This window comes from Globicephala melas, chromosome 18, assembly GCF_963455315.2.
Source record: "Globicephala melas chromosome 18, mGloMel1.2, whole genome shotgun sequence".
Lineage (NCBI taxonomy): Eukaryota > Metazoa > Chordata > Mammalia > Artiodactyla > Delphinidae > Globicephala > Globicephala melas.
Genome location: NC_083331.1, coordinates 64,462,996 through 64,475,049, shown reverse-complemented (window position 1 = coordinate 64,475,049; position 12,054 = coordinate 64,462,996).

The window sequence follows — 12,054 nt, the reverse complement described above, 5'->3', positions numbered from 1 at the left end:
GCTCAGCGGCCATGGCTCACGGGCCCAGCCGCTCCGCGGCATGTGGGATCCTCCTGGACCGGGGCACGAACTCGTGTCCCCTGCATCGGCAGGCGGACTCTCAACCACTGCGCCACCAGGGACGCCCTTCTCTCAGCTTTTAAACCAGGGTGTGGGGCACGTAACATGCAGCAAAGGCAAACACCATAGCATTTTCACCAGACCCAGGTCCCCCATCACTGTGATGGGGGAAAAGTTACCTTTGTGGGCCCCTGACCTCCACGCTGCAGCCCCTCCCACCTCTCCACGTATGTTCCGACCTCTCCTCAAGAGCATTTTAAATTTCTGACTCAGGTGTTGGGTGGCAGACTATCTGATTAGGTTACTGCATAATAACGACAAAAGAAAAGGACTGGTAGCAAGATAAGACTGAAGCTAATTAGAGACACAGATGTAGAGAACGAACGTATGGACACCAAGGTGGGGAAGTGGCGAGGTGCTGGTGGTGAGATGAATTGGGAGATTGGGATTGACATGTACACACTGATGTGTATCAAATGGATGACTAATAAGAACCTTTTGTATAAAAAAATAAATTAAATTAAATTTTAAAAAAAGCTATAAGGATACACTGTACAACAGAATATAGCCAATATTTTACAAAAACTATAAATGGAGTATAACCTTTAAAAATTGTGCATCACTATATTGCATACCTGTAACTTATATAATATTGCACAGCAATTATACTAATAAAAATTTTTATTCCAAAAAAAAAAAAGACTGAAGCTATTTATCCAGCATTTCAAAGGGAAGAAATGAATCATTCCAGAAAATGCTGTCAAGTAAAATTCCAAAATGCATTATTAAACCGATGGCCTGTGGCGATTTAGAAAAGGAAGCAGTGATCATTGGAATGACCTCTTGGGTTCAATAAATATAGGAATGTAACACCAAATTAAATGCATATGCTTATAAAGACTGATGGATCCAAAGAAAACTGTAGCGAGATCCTGTATAAAGATTTCAGCAGGCATCTAAGTTTCTCAACATTTTTGTTTTAATAAATTTATTTATTTATGGCTGCGTTGGGTCTTCGTTGCTGCTCGCGGGCTTCCTCTAGTTGCAGCGAGGTGGGGGCTACTCTTCATTGCTGTGCACGGGCTTCTCATTGCCATGGCTTCTCGTATTGCAGAGCACGGGTTGTAGGTGCGTGGGCTCAGTAGTTGTGGCTCGCAGGCTCTAGAGCGCAAGCTCAGTACTTGCGGTGCATAGGCTTAGCTGCTCTGCGGCATGTGGGATCTTCCCGGACCAGGGCTCGAACCCGTGTCCCCTGCATTGGCAGGCGGATTCTTAACCACTGCGCCACCAGGGAAGTCCTCTCAACATGTTCTTGACACATAGTACTGAGCATATACATATTACATGATGTTAAGGTGATCATTAAATGGGATAAGGGTATTGTGTTTATCTTTCTCAAGTCTTTACCTCTTAGAGATGTGTATGGGAGTGTCTATCGGTGAAATTATACGTACCTGGCAGTTGGGTTAAATACTGGAGGCAAGCAGCAAAAGTGAAGAGTTTAATGAAAAAAGATGGACAACACGTTAATAATTGATGAAGCTTGTTTCATTGTTAATAATTGCTTAAGTTCATTGTACTATTCTGCTTTTGGGTATGTTTGAAAATTTCCATAATAAAATGTTTAAACACCTACTTCCTACGATAGGATATGAACAAATGTTTGTTAAATAAAAAAGAATGAGTGGAATAAATTCCCTAAACTTTAAAATCGTAATATAATCGTGTCCCCACTGACATGTCTAAAGCGTTGGATAATTTTATGCATCTTTGTTGCTTCTTGGATCCCACACTTTCCTTGTGGATCCATTTTCTCCTTTTCAAAGCATATTTGTAAGTGTATTCAGGAAAGGGTATGCCCTCTCTGAATTAAAGAATATTAAAGCCTTTGTGCTATTCAGGAGAAAGATAGAGATACTCAATAGAAGTTGTGATAATGAGCATCCTTATCTGGTTCCTGATTTTGAAGAGACATTTTCTAATTTCCAACCACTAAAATACGGTATTTGATATAGATTTCTCCTAGGTTCCCTTTAGGCTAAGGGATTTCCCTTCTAATTGTTGTTTACATTTCTGGGTGGAGTGGGGAGACTTAATTGTGCATTGATATTGAATGCTATAAAATGATTTTATAATCTATTGATATCATGTAGGTTTTCTCCCTATATCTGTTATATGATAAATTACATTATTTTCTGGTATTACACTATCTCTGGATTGTTGAAGTGAACTTATTAAGTATTATTAAATATATTATGGGTTTTCATTTGCATTAAATTGCTTTATAGCATTCTGACTTTTTTACACACCCTTTTTCAACCTTAAATTAAAATTTCTTTTCCTTCTCTTTCTCTGTTTTTTCCCTTGACTAACCTTGCCAGACCTTTACCTATGCTATTATGCTTTTCAAACAACCGGCTTTGGTTTCCCAATATATAAAATATATATTCTTTGGGGTTAATTTTTTCAATTTATTTTTAATTTTACTGCATCATGGTCAACAAGCGTCTTCTCTATATCAATTCTTTTAATTCTTTTGTGTCCTAATACATTTATTAAAATATTTCAAATGCACTTAATAATTCTCTATTTGTTGGACAGAATTCTATACATCTTTGAGATCAAGCTTACTAATTTTACATTTATATTAATTTTGTATTTGATCTGGAGTTTCTAAGCAGCATGTATGAAAATCTCTATATGTGTGGATTTACTAAATGATCTTTTTTAAAAAAATTTATTATTTATTTATTTACTTAGGCTGCATCGGGTCTTAGTTGTGGCACATGGGATCTTCGTTGAGGCATGTGGGCTCTTTGTTGTGGCGCGCGGGCTTCTCTCTAGTTGTGGCATCTGGGTTTTCTCTCTCTAGTTGTGGTGTGCAGGCTCCAGGGTGCGTGGGCTCTACAGTTTGCGGCACGTGGGCTCTCACGTTGAGGCACGCGAGCTCAGTAGTTGTGACGCGCGGGATTAGTTGCCCCGCGGCATGTGGGATATTGGTTCCCTGACCAGGGATTGAACCCATGTCCCCTTCATTGTAAGGCGGATTCTTTACCACTGGACCACCAAGGAAGTCCCTATCAAATGATCTTTTGATTCTATGTACTTTTGATTTATATATTGATGCTAAATCATCAGAGTGTACAAACTCAGGATTGTTTTAACTTTCTGCAATTTTGTTTCGTTTTTCTTTCAGTTTTATTGAGATATAATTGACATATAGTACTGCATAAGTTTAAGGTGTACAGCATAATGATTTGATTTACATGAAATGATTGTCACAATAAGTTTAGTGAATTGCCATCATCTCACATAAATACAAAGTTAAAGAAAAAGATATTTTTCCTTGTGATGAGACTCTTAGGATCTACTCTCTTAACTTTCATATGTAGCATAGAGCAGTGTTCATTATATTTATCATGTCGTACATCATACCCTTAGTACTTATGTATCTTATAACTGGAAGTTTGTACCTTTTGACTGCCTTCATCCAATTCCCCCTCCTGACTTTCTGTGATTTTTTTTAAAAGTCCTATAATATTATTGATCATCAAATTCCCCCTCCTGACTTTCTGTGATTTTTAAAAAATCCTATATTGATCCTCTTTATCCATAATAATACTTTGTCTTTTTTCTTTTCTTCTCTTTTGTTTTTTGTTTGTTTGTTTGTTTGCCACAGGATCTACTTTATCTACTATTAATGTATTACTCAAGTCAGGCTGCCATAACAAAACACAAACTGGGTGGCTAAAAAATCAGAAATTTATTTTCTCACGGTCCTGGAGGCTGGAAGTTCTAAATCAGGGTGCCAGCATGGTTGGTTTCTGGTGAATATTCTTTCTGGCTTTCAGAGGGCTGCCTTCTCGCTGTGTACACACATGGTATTTCCTTAGTGTGTGCTTGCAGAGAGAGAGAGAGAGAGAGCAAGAGAGCAAGAGAACTCTGGACTCTCTCTCTCTTCTTACAAGGACACTAGTCCTACTGGATCAAGGCCCTACCCTTATGACCTCATCTAACCTTGATTACCTCCCTAAAGGCCCTACCTCTAAACACAGTCACACAGCGGTTTATGGCTTCAACATATGAATTGGGGTTGGAGGGACACACACATTCAGTCCATAACATTTAATATTGTTATACCAACTTTGTTGGGGGAAATGTTTTCTTCGTATATCATTTTCCTTCACTTTAAACCTGGGATTTCATTATGTTTTAGGCGGATTTCTTACAAATGGCATAGGTGGTATTTCTTTTTTTCTTTTTTTTGCCGCGCCATGTGGCTTGCAGGATCTTAGTTCCCAGACCAGGGATTGAACCCAGGCCCTTGGTAGTGAGAGCTCAGAGCCCTAACCACTGGACTGCCAGGGAATTTCCCCATAGACGGTGTTTCTTGTCCAATCTGAAAATCTCTTTTATGACTGATGAGTGTATAATATAATACATACGTTATATATAAGTAGAAAACACTACACTTATATTTTATTGTCATTTTAAAGCCCTGTTTGAGATAGAGGTCCCTACTTTTCTTCAATTCTGGACAATTTTCTCTTCAAAAACGACCTTTTTACCTGTTCTCCCTCAGTTCTCCTCTAGTTTCATACATCCCAACCTTCGTTTCTCTTAATCATGCTTTCATATATTTCATCTCTTCATTTCTCTGTGCTACAATCTGCATAGTTTCAGATTTCTCTTCCAATTTACTAAGTCACTTTTCAGCTATTTCTAAACTGCTGTTTCATCTGGTAATTGGGATTTTGCAAACTGTAATGGCCTTCAAAGGAGATTATCTTCTCTGTGGGAGTTCCATGTGACATGGTTTGTGAGTTTTTCTATCTGGTGGTTTTGAGGTTGCTTCTGCCAGGTATAGGGGAGGGTCAATGGTCTATTAAACCTCTCCTTCTCTCCCTGCCTCCCTCTCTCTCCCCTCTTTTTTCTGCTAATCCCTTAGTTTTGACTTGTATAAATCAGGATCCAATCAGGAAAAGAGAAACCACACTAGTACTTTAAACAGAAGGGATTTAACGCAAAAAACTGGCTACCTAGGTATTGGAAATCTGAGAGCACAATGGAGATACTGAGGTAACCCTGAAACAAATAACTGCAGGAGGCAGATAAAATCCCTTGGGTTGAGGAAACAGAAGAGAAGAGGTGGGGTGACCAGAACTAAAGCTTGAGAGAAGGGCACTACAGGTGCTGTTCAGACTCCTGAGGGCAATGTCCACTCAACTGGTGCTCAGGCAAGGCCCCAGCAGCTGTGTGGACCCCTGAGGAAGAGGCCTGACTCCACAGGGGCTCAGAGAGGAGACGACTTCTGGGAAACCAGGAGGTGTGGACAGGGCATTAAGGAGCTCAGCTCCACTGGGGCTCCAGCTGCCACTGCTCCTAGCCTCACTGAGAGAGGACTTGGGCTGTGGCTGGAGACGGTGCCAGGAGCTGGAGGAATGCTGGCAGAAACCAACATATGAAGTCTCCTTTCCCTCCCCTGGCCTCAGGTCTCCCTCTGGTACCTCCTGCTGACAGAATCTAACAGGAACAAGCCAGCAAGGGAGTCTGGGAAAAGTAGTCTCCGGAATCCTAGCCCCAGCTCTCTAGAGGAGCCTATTAAAGGATGGCTGTATACACAGCATAGAGTAAACACAGTCGAAATGCTGTTTGGGGTTTTATCTCTTTCCCAATCCCTAAATTGCCACCTACTTTCTGTTGTTTCAATAGTAAAGGTAATATAGGGCTTCCCTGGTGGCGCAGTGGTTGAGAGTCCGCCTGCCGATGCAGGGGACACGGGTTCGTGCTCCGGCCCGGGAAGATCCCACGTGCCGCGGGGCTGCTGGGCCCGTGAGCCATGGCCGCTGAGCCTGTGCGTCCGGAGCCTGTGCTCTGCAACGGGAGAGGCCACAACAGTGAGAGGCCTGCGTACCACAAAAAAATATATATATATATATAGTAAAGGTAATATAAAGAACTAGATTGTGGTGTAAACAAATGTGAGAATGTTTAATTTACTTTTGGTTCTACTCATACTTTTTTGTACATTAAAGAACATGGACTTCTTTTTTTCTTAAAAGAAAAAAAAAGGAGAAGAAGGATGGACTTAGGGGTAGGAGACACGAGTTGACCAAAAGCTCGTTTTGCTCTGCCACCTCTGACTACTCCATACACGCTCCGCTACCCATATTTTAGCCTACATCTGACAACTCGAACAGTCTTCTGCTTTTTAAAGAAACTATGGTAAAATACACACAATGTAACACTTGCCATTTTAATCACTGTTAAGGTACACTTCAGTGGCAGTTAAGTACTTTCACAGTGTTGTGCTACCATCACTACCATCCATCTCCAGAATTTCTTTTTTCTTTTTTAATATTTATTTATTTATTTGTTTGTGCTGGGTCTTAGTTGCTGCATGTGGGCTCCTTAGTTGTGGCATGAGAACTGTTAGTTGCTGCATGCATGTGGAATCTAGTCCCCTGGCCAGGGATTGAACCCAGGCCCCCTGCATTGGGAGCACAGAGTCCTAGCCACTGGACCACCAGGGAAGTCCCTCCAGAACTTCTTTATCTTCACAGACTGAAACTCTGTACCCATTAAACAATATCTCTCCATTCGCTGCTCCCCCAGCCCCTGGCAACTACTTTTTTCCTCTCTGAATTTGACTCCTCTAGGTTACTCATATAAGTGAGATCATGCAGTATTCGTCCTTTTGTGACAGGCTTACTTCACTTAGCATAACGTTCTCGAGGTTCATCATAAGTAACGTGTACGTAACAACAAGGTAGAAAGCATGCCCAGCCGCTGTAGCCCTCATTTCTGTAGCGGATCCTGAGCCTTTAGCTGATATTTCTAATTGTTTCCTATTACCCATTCCATCTTCCCTTTCACTGCAGCCAGGAAGTCAGCTGGTTGGGATTCTTTATGTGGTATTGTGACCTAAATCTTCATTCCTGAAGGATCAGCATCCTTAATTGGATGAATACAGTCATTCTTTTAACCTTAATTACTGGACTTGAGGATATTAAGAGGCATTCCAGAGAGTCCCTGGTTTGACTAAGTCTTACCTGCCCCACCGTGTGGTAGCAACCCTACATCCTCTTATAATTGTAATCAATTACTCCAGTCAGTAATTTACCTCCTGCTCTGCGTATTGATTCAGTGGCAAGAGAAGCAGTTTACCTGGAACCATTGATGTGTCTCCTGGTGGACACATGCTCCCCTCAGAAATAAAGTAAGTCCACTAAATCTTCAGACATTAAAAATGCAGGAATGGGAAGCAAATTTCAGGTGTGAGACTGACAGGTGCTATTCCAACTTCTACCACCTATATCCTGGACCAGTGTCTGACTGTGGGAGAAATATTCATTTAATTTCTGACCCAAAGCATGTACCTTTTCCTATAAAATAGCACTCCAACCTAACAGGGTGTTTTCAACCAGGACAAGGAGTCTCGTCTCCTTGGACACAGAGAAGAGAGTGAATCCACTTGTAATGGTGACTTAGGGACCTCTGGTGTTTCAAAATCATTTTATTTGTTCAAATCCACACAAATGTCCCCATCTCGGTTCTCAGAGTCCCAGTTCTCAATTAATGCCCTAAGGTTTATGCCAGAAAACTGGAGAGGCTGCCAAATCAGTTTCTCTCGTAATTCTTCAGACCAAATCATCCAACTGTAGGTCTCTATCAGTTCTGTGGCTACAAGAGATCAGTGACTATTCTAGGGCTATCACAGAAGTTCTTGGGTTCTCCGATGGCCTTAAACTGAGTATTTAAAGTCCTGAGCTTGTCATTTTCTTTATTTAAGGCTCTTTGGTACAGTAAAGAGTAGTCATCCAACCACACGATCCTTCACCATCACTCCCAGCGAAATGAAACGTTAAATGCAGTAGCCACTCAGTGTCCCAAAGCCTTGCCTTTGAGAAGTACTTCATCCAAGGCAGTCACAGGCCATAATTCAAACACCTCTTTTGGCATTGATGCCATACCCTACCCGGGTCCTATTTTTCATTGGCCATAGGGTTGTCACTATATTCCAGCCCAAACAATTTGACGACCAATCTCAGATTCCCATCTTGAGGGTCTGTTTTTTTTGTGATCCATTCCTGGTACCAAATAGTGCAACAGTCAGTATCTGGTCCAGAAAAACATGACTCTATGTATTTCCAAAACCATCCATCTGCACTGAGGAAGACTGAGTGAGACCCAGGTTGCTTAAACACAGTGGGTGGGGGAGCATATATGAAGATGATCCAAGGACAGAAGGAAACACTGAACTTTTCGTGAATAAGGCACGTGGGTACTCAAGCGTTTTGTTGGAAAAATGAAAGGTGGGTGACTGTGCTTGTACTTGGACTGGATGAAGAAGTTCATACTGAAGGGCTTATATGATCTGTTTCTTAAACTGGAGGCCATGGTGATGGCCCCTTCACGTACATTACTGCTGCTCTTTCTGTCTCTTCCAGCCTTTGGTGCTTGATATATGTTTATCTTTCTGTGAACGTATCCTGTCACCCCAATGGGATTTCAAGCTCTGATGACAACAACCAGAAATATTTCCTTCCCTAGACTTGTAACCTTAAAGCACAGTGATGCCCGAGGCACCAGGAAGAGGTGAATTCATTCACCCTGTTAGTCAGCCCTTTGATCTCAGAGAACTGAAATTACAGATTAAAAACGAATTAAGTAAAAGAAGTCACAAAATAGTAAATAATTAGCAGAAAGTAAGTCTTAAATGAATTACTAAAACCAAACCAGCCAAGGTTTTTTGTTTGAAAAGTAAAGTCTCAATTCTCATCTATTTTTATATTCAGTTTCCAATTAATACTGCACAGTTGTTCCTCATGTACCCAGTTTCTATTTGCTAAACCAATACACAGGTAATTTCCATAACAACTCCTAAAATGGCAGAAGAAACAAAAATGTTAAATATTAACTTTTGAGGTGAGCGGGTAGGGGATCAGTGTCAATTCATTTAAAAAGCACAGAGTAATGATTTAATTATTTGGGGGAAGAAGACAGATTTTAAGTTCAAATCCCTGTACATTTTATTCTCAAAACAATGCAACTGAGCAGACTTGCGTTTGTAGCTAGAGATGGGAGAAAATGAAACGAGAACATCAGGTGACTTGGTCAAGGTTCCTTCTGCCCACAATTTCTGTGTGATGTTACCTGGACTGATTGGAATATTCAGGCTCCGGACGCGCAGGCCCAGCGGCCATGGCTCACGGGCCCAGCCGCTCCGCGGCATGTGGGATCTTCCCAGACCGGGGCACGAACCCGTGTCCCCTGCATCGGCAGGTGGACTCTTAACCACTGCACCACCAGGGAAGCCCCGATTGGAATAATTTGATAAATAAATGCAACCACATGTGCTTTCTGGCTGGGGCTGGTGGGTGGGAGTGGGGAAGGTTTTCTGCTTCTGAAACTCTAGGAGAGGGAGAATGAGCCCGCAAGAGCAGCCTTACATTTGATTAGGAATCATTGCTAAATGATAAGCAAGATGCATAGTTGGGGGAAATGTCTATATAATTTACCTTTTGGCTTAACTATTTCTATCCAGATCCTAGCAATCCTAGAAATTACTTTAAAATTAGACAAAGGGGTGTTGGTGGATAATGTTCTTTAAAAGAAAAGCGTTCAGGGGAAGATTCATCTAATTTTTGCCTATAATTACCTTTGAATGAAATTTAACTTTCAAAAATATAACTTGGAAAGACTTCTGCTTCCAGTCAAGATGAAATAAGAGGGACTAGATTTATTCTTCCACTTGAAAGAAGAGCAACAACAATAAATCGGAAAAATATGTGTAACCTTAAGACACTGGACATCAAACAATGAAGGGCAGTGATCCCTGAGACACAGAAAAACAACAAGGTGAGCCAACACCTGATTCAGCTTACTGTCTTGAAACAGTTTCCAGGACGGGGTGCAGGAAGTGGGCACCTGGACAGAGCCCACAGGAGTCTCTGAGTCAAGAAGATTGAGCCAAGGGTCCAGGTAGACCAAGGTGGTTACAGAGCTGCACAGAGAGAATCCCTCAAGAATTCACTAGAGGAGAATGGTTCAAGATGACACAGTAGAAGGATGTGCGCTCACTCCCTCTTGCGAGAGCACCAGAATCACAACTAACTGCTGAACAATCATGGACAGGAAAACACTGGCACTCACCAAAAAAGATACCCCACATCCAAAGACAAAGGAGAAGCCACAATGAGACGGTAGGAGGGGCGCAATCATAATAAAATCAAATCCCATAACTGCTGAGTGGGTGACTCACAGACTGGAGAACACTCATACCACAGAAGTCCACCCACTGGAGTGAAGGTTCTGAGCCCCACATCATGCTTCCCAACCTGGGGGTCTGGCAATGGGAGGAGGAATTCCTAGAGAATCAGACTTTGAAGGCTAGCGGGATTTGATTACAGAACTTCGACAGGACTGGGGGAAACAGAGACTCCACTCTTGGAGGGCACACACAAAGTAGTGTGTGCATCGGGACTAAGGGGAAGAAGCAGTGACCCCATAGGAGACTGAACCAGGCCTACCTGTTAGTGTTGGAGGGCCTCCTACAGAGGCGGGGGGGACAAGGACACTGGCAGCAGAAGTTCTGGAAAGTACTCCTTGGCATTAGCCCTCCCAGAGTCTGCCATTAGCCCCACCAGAGAGCCGGGTAGGCTCCAGTGTTGGGTCGCCTCAGGCCAAACAACCAACAGGGAGGGAACCCAGCCCCACCCATCAGCAGACAAGCAGATTAAAGTTTTACTGAGCTCTGCCCACCAGAGCAATGCCCAGCTCTAGACACCACCAGTCCCTCCCATCAGGAAACTTCCACAAGCCTCTTAGATAGTCTCATCCACCAGAGGGCAGAAAGCAGAAGCAAGAAGAACTACAATTCTGCAGCCGGAGAAGGAAAACCACATTCAGAGAAAGACAGACAAAATGAAAAGGCAGAGGACTTTGTACCAGATGAAGGAACAAGATAAAACCCCAGCAAAACAACTAAATGAAGTGGAGATAGGCAACCTTCCAGAAAAAGAATTCAGAATAATGATAGTGAAGATGATCCAGGAGCTCAGAAAAAGAATGGAGGCAAAGACAGAGAAGATGCAAGAAATGTTTAACAAAAACCTAGAAGAATTAAAGAACAAACAAACAGAGATGAACAATACAAAAACTGAAATGAAAACTACAGTAGAAGGAATTAATAGGAGAATAACTGAGGCAGAAGAACGGATAAGTGACCTGGAAGACAGAATGGTGGAATTCACTGCTGCGGAACAGAATAAAGAAAGAAGAATGAAAAGAAATGAAGACAGCCTAAGAGACCTCTGGGACAACATTAAACGCAACAACATTCACATTATAGGGGTCCCAGAGGACAAGAGAGAGAGGAAGGACCAGAGAAACTATTTGAAGAGATTACAGTTGAAAACTTCCCTAACATGGAAAAGAAAATATCCACCCAAGTCCAGATAGTGCAGAGAGTCCCAGGCAGGATAAACCCAAGGAGAAACACGCCAAGACACATAGAAATCAAATCCACAAAAATAAAATACAAAGAAAATTTATTGAAAGCAACAAGGGAAAAATGACAAATAACATACAAGGGAACTCCCATAAGGTTAACAGCTGATTTCTCAGCAGAAACTCTACAAGCCAGAAGGGAGTGGCATGATATATTTAAAGTGATGAAAGGGGAGAACCTACGACCAAGATTACTCTACCCAGCAAGGATCTCATTCAGATTCCATGGAGAAAGCAAAAGCTTTCCAGACAAACAAAAGCTAAGAGAATTCAGCACCACCAAACCAGCTTTACAACAAATGCTAAAGAAATTTCTCTAAGTGGGAAACACAAGAGAAGAAAAGGACCTACAAAAACAAACCCATAACAATTAAGAAAATGGTCATAGGAACATACATATCGATAATTACCTTAAACATGAATGGATTAAATGCTCCAACCAAAAGACACAGGCTCACTGAATGGATACAAAAACAAGACCCA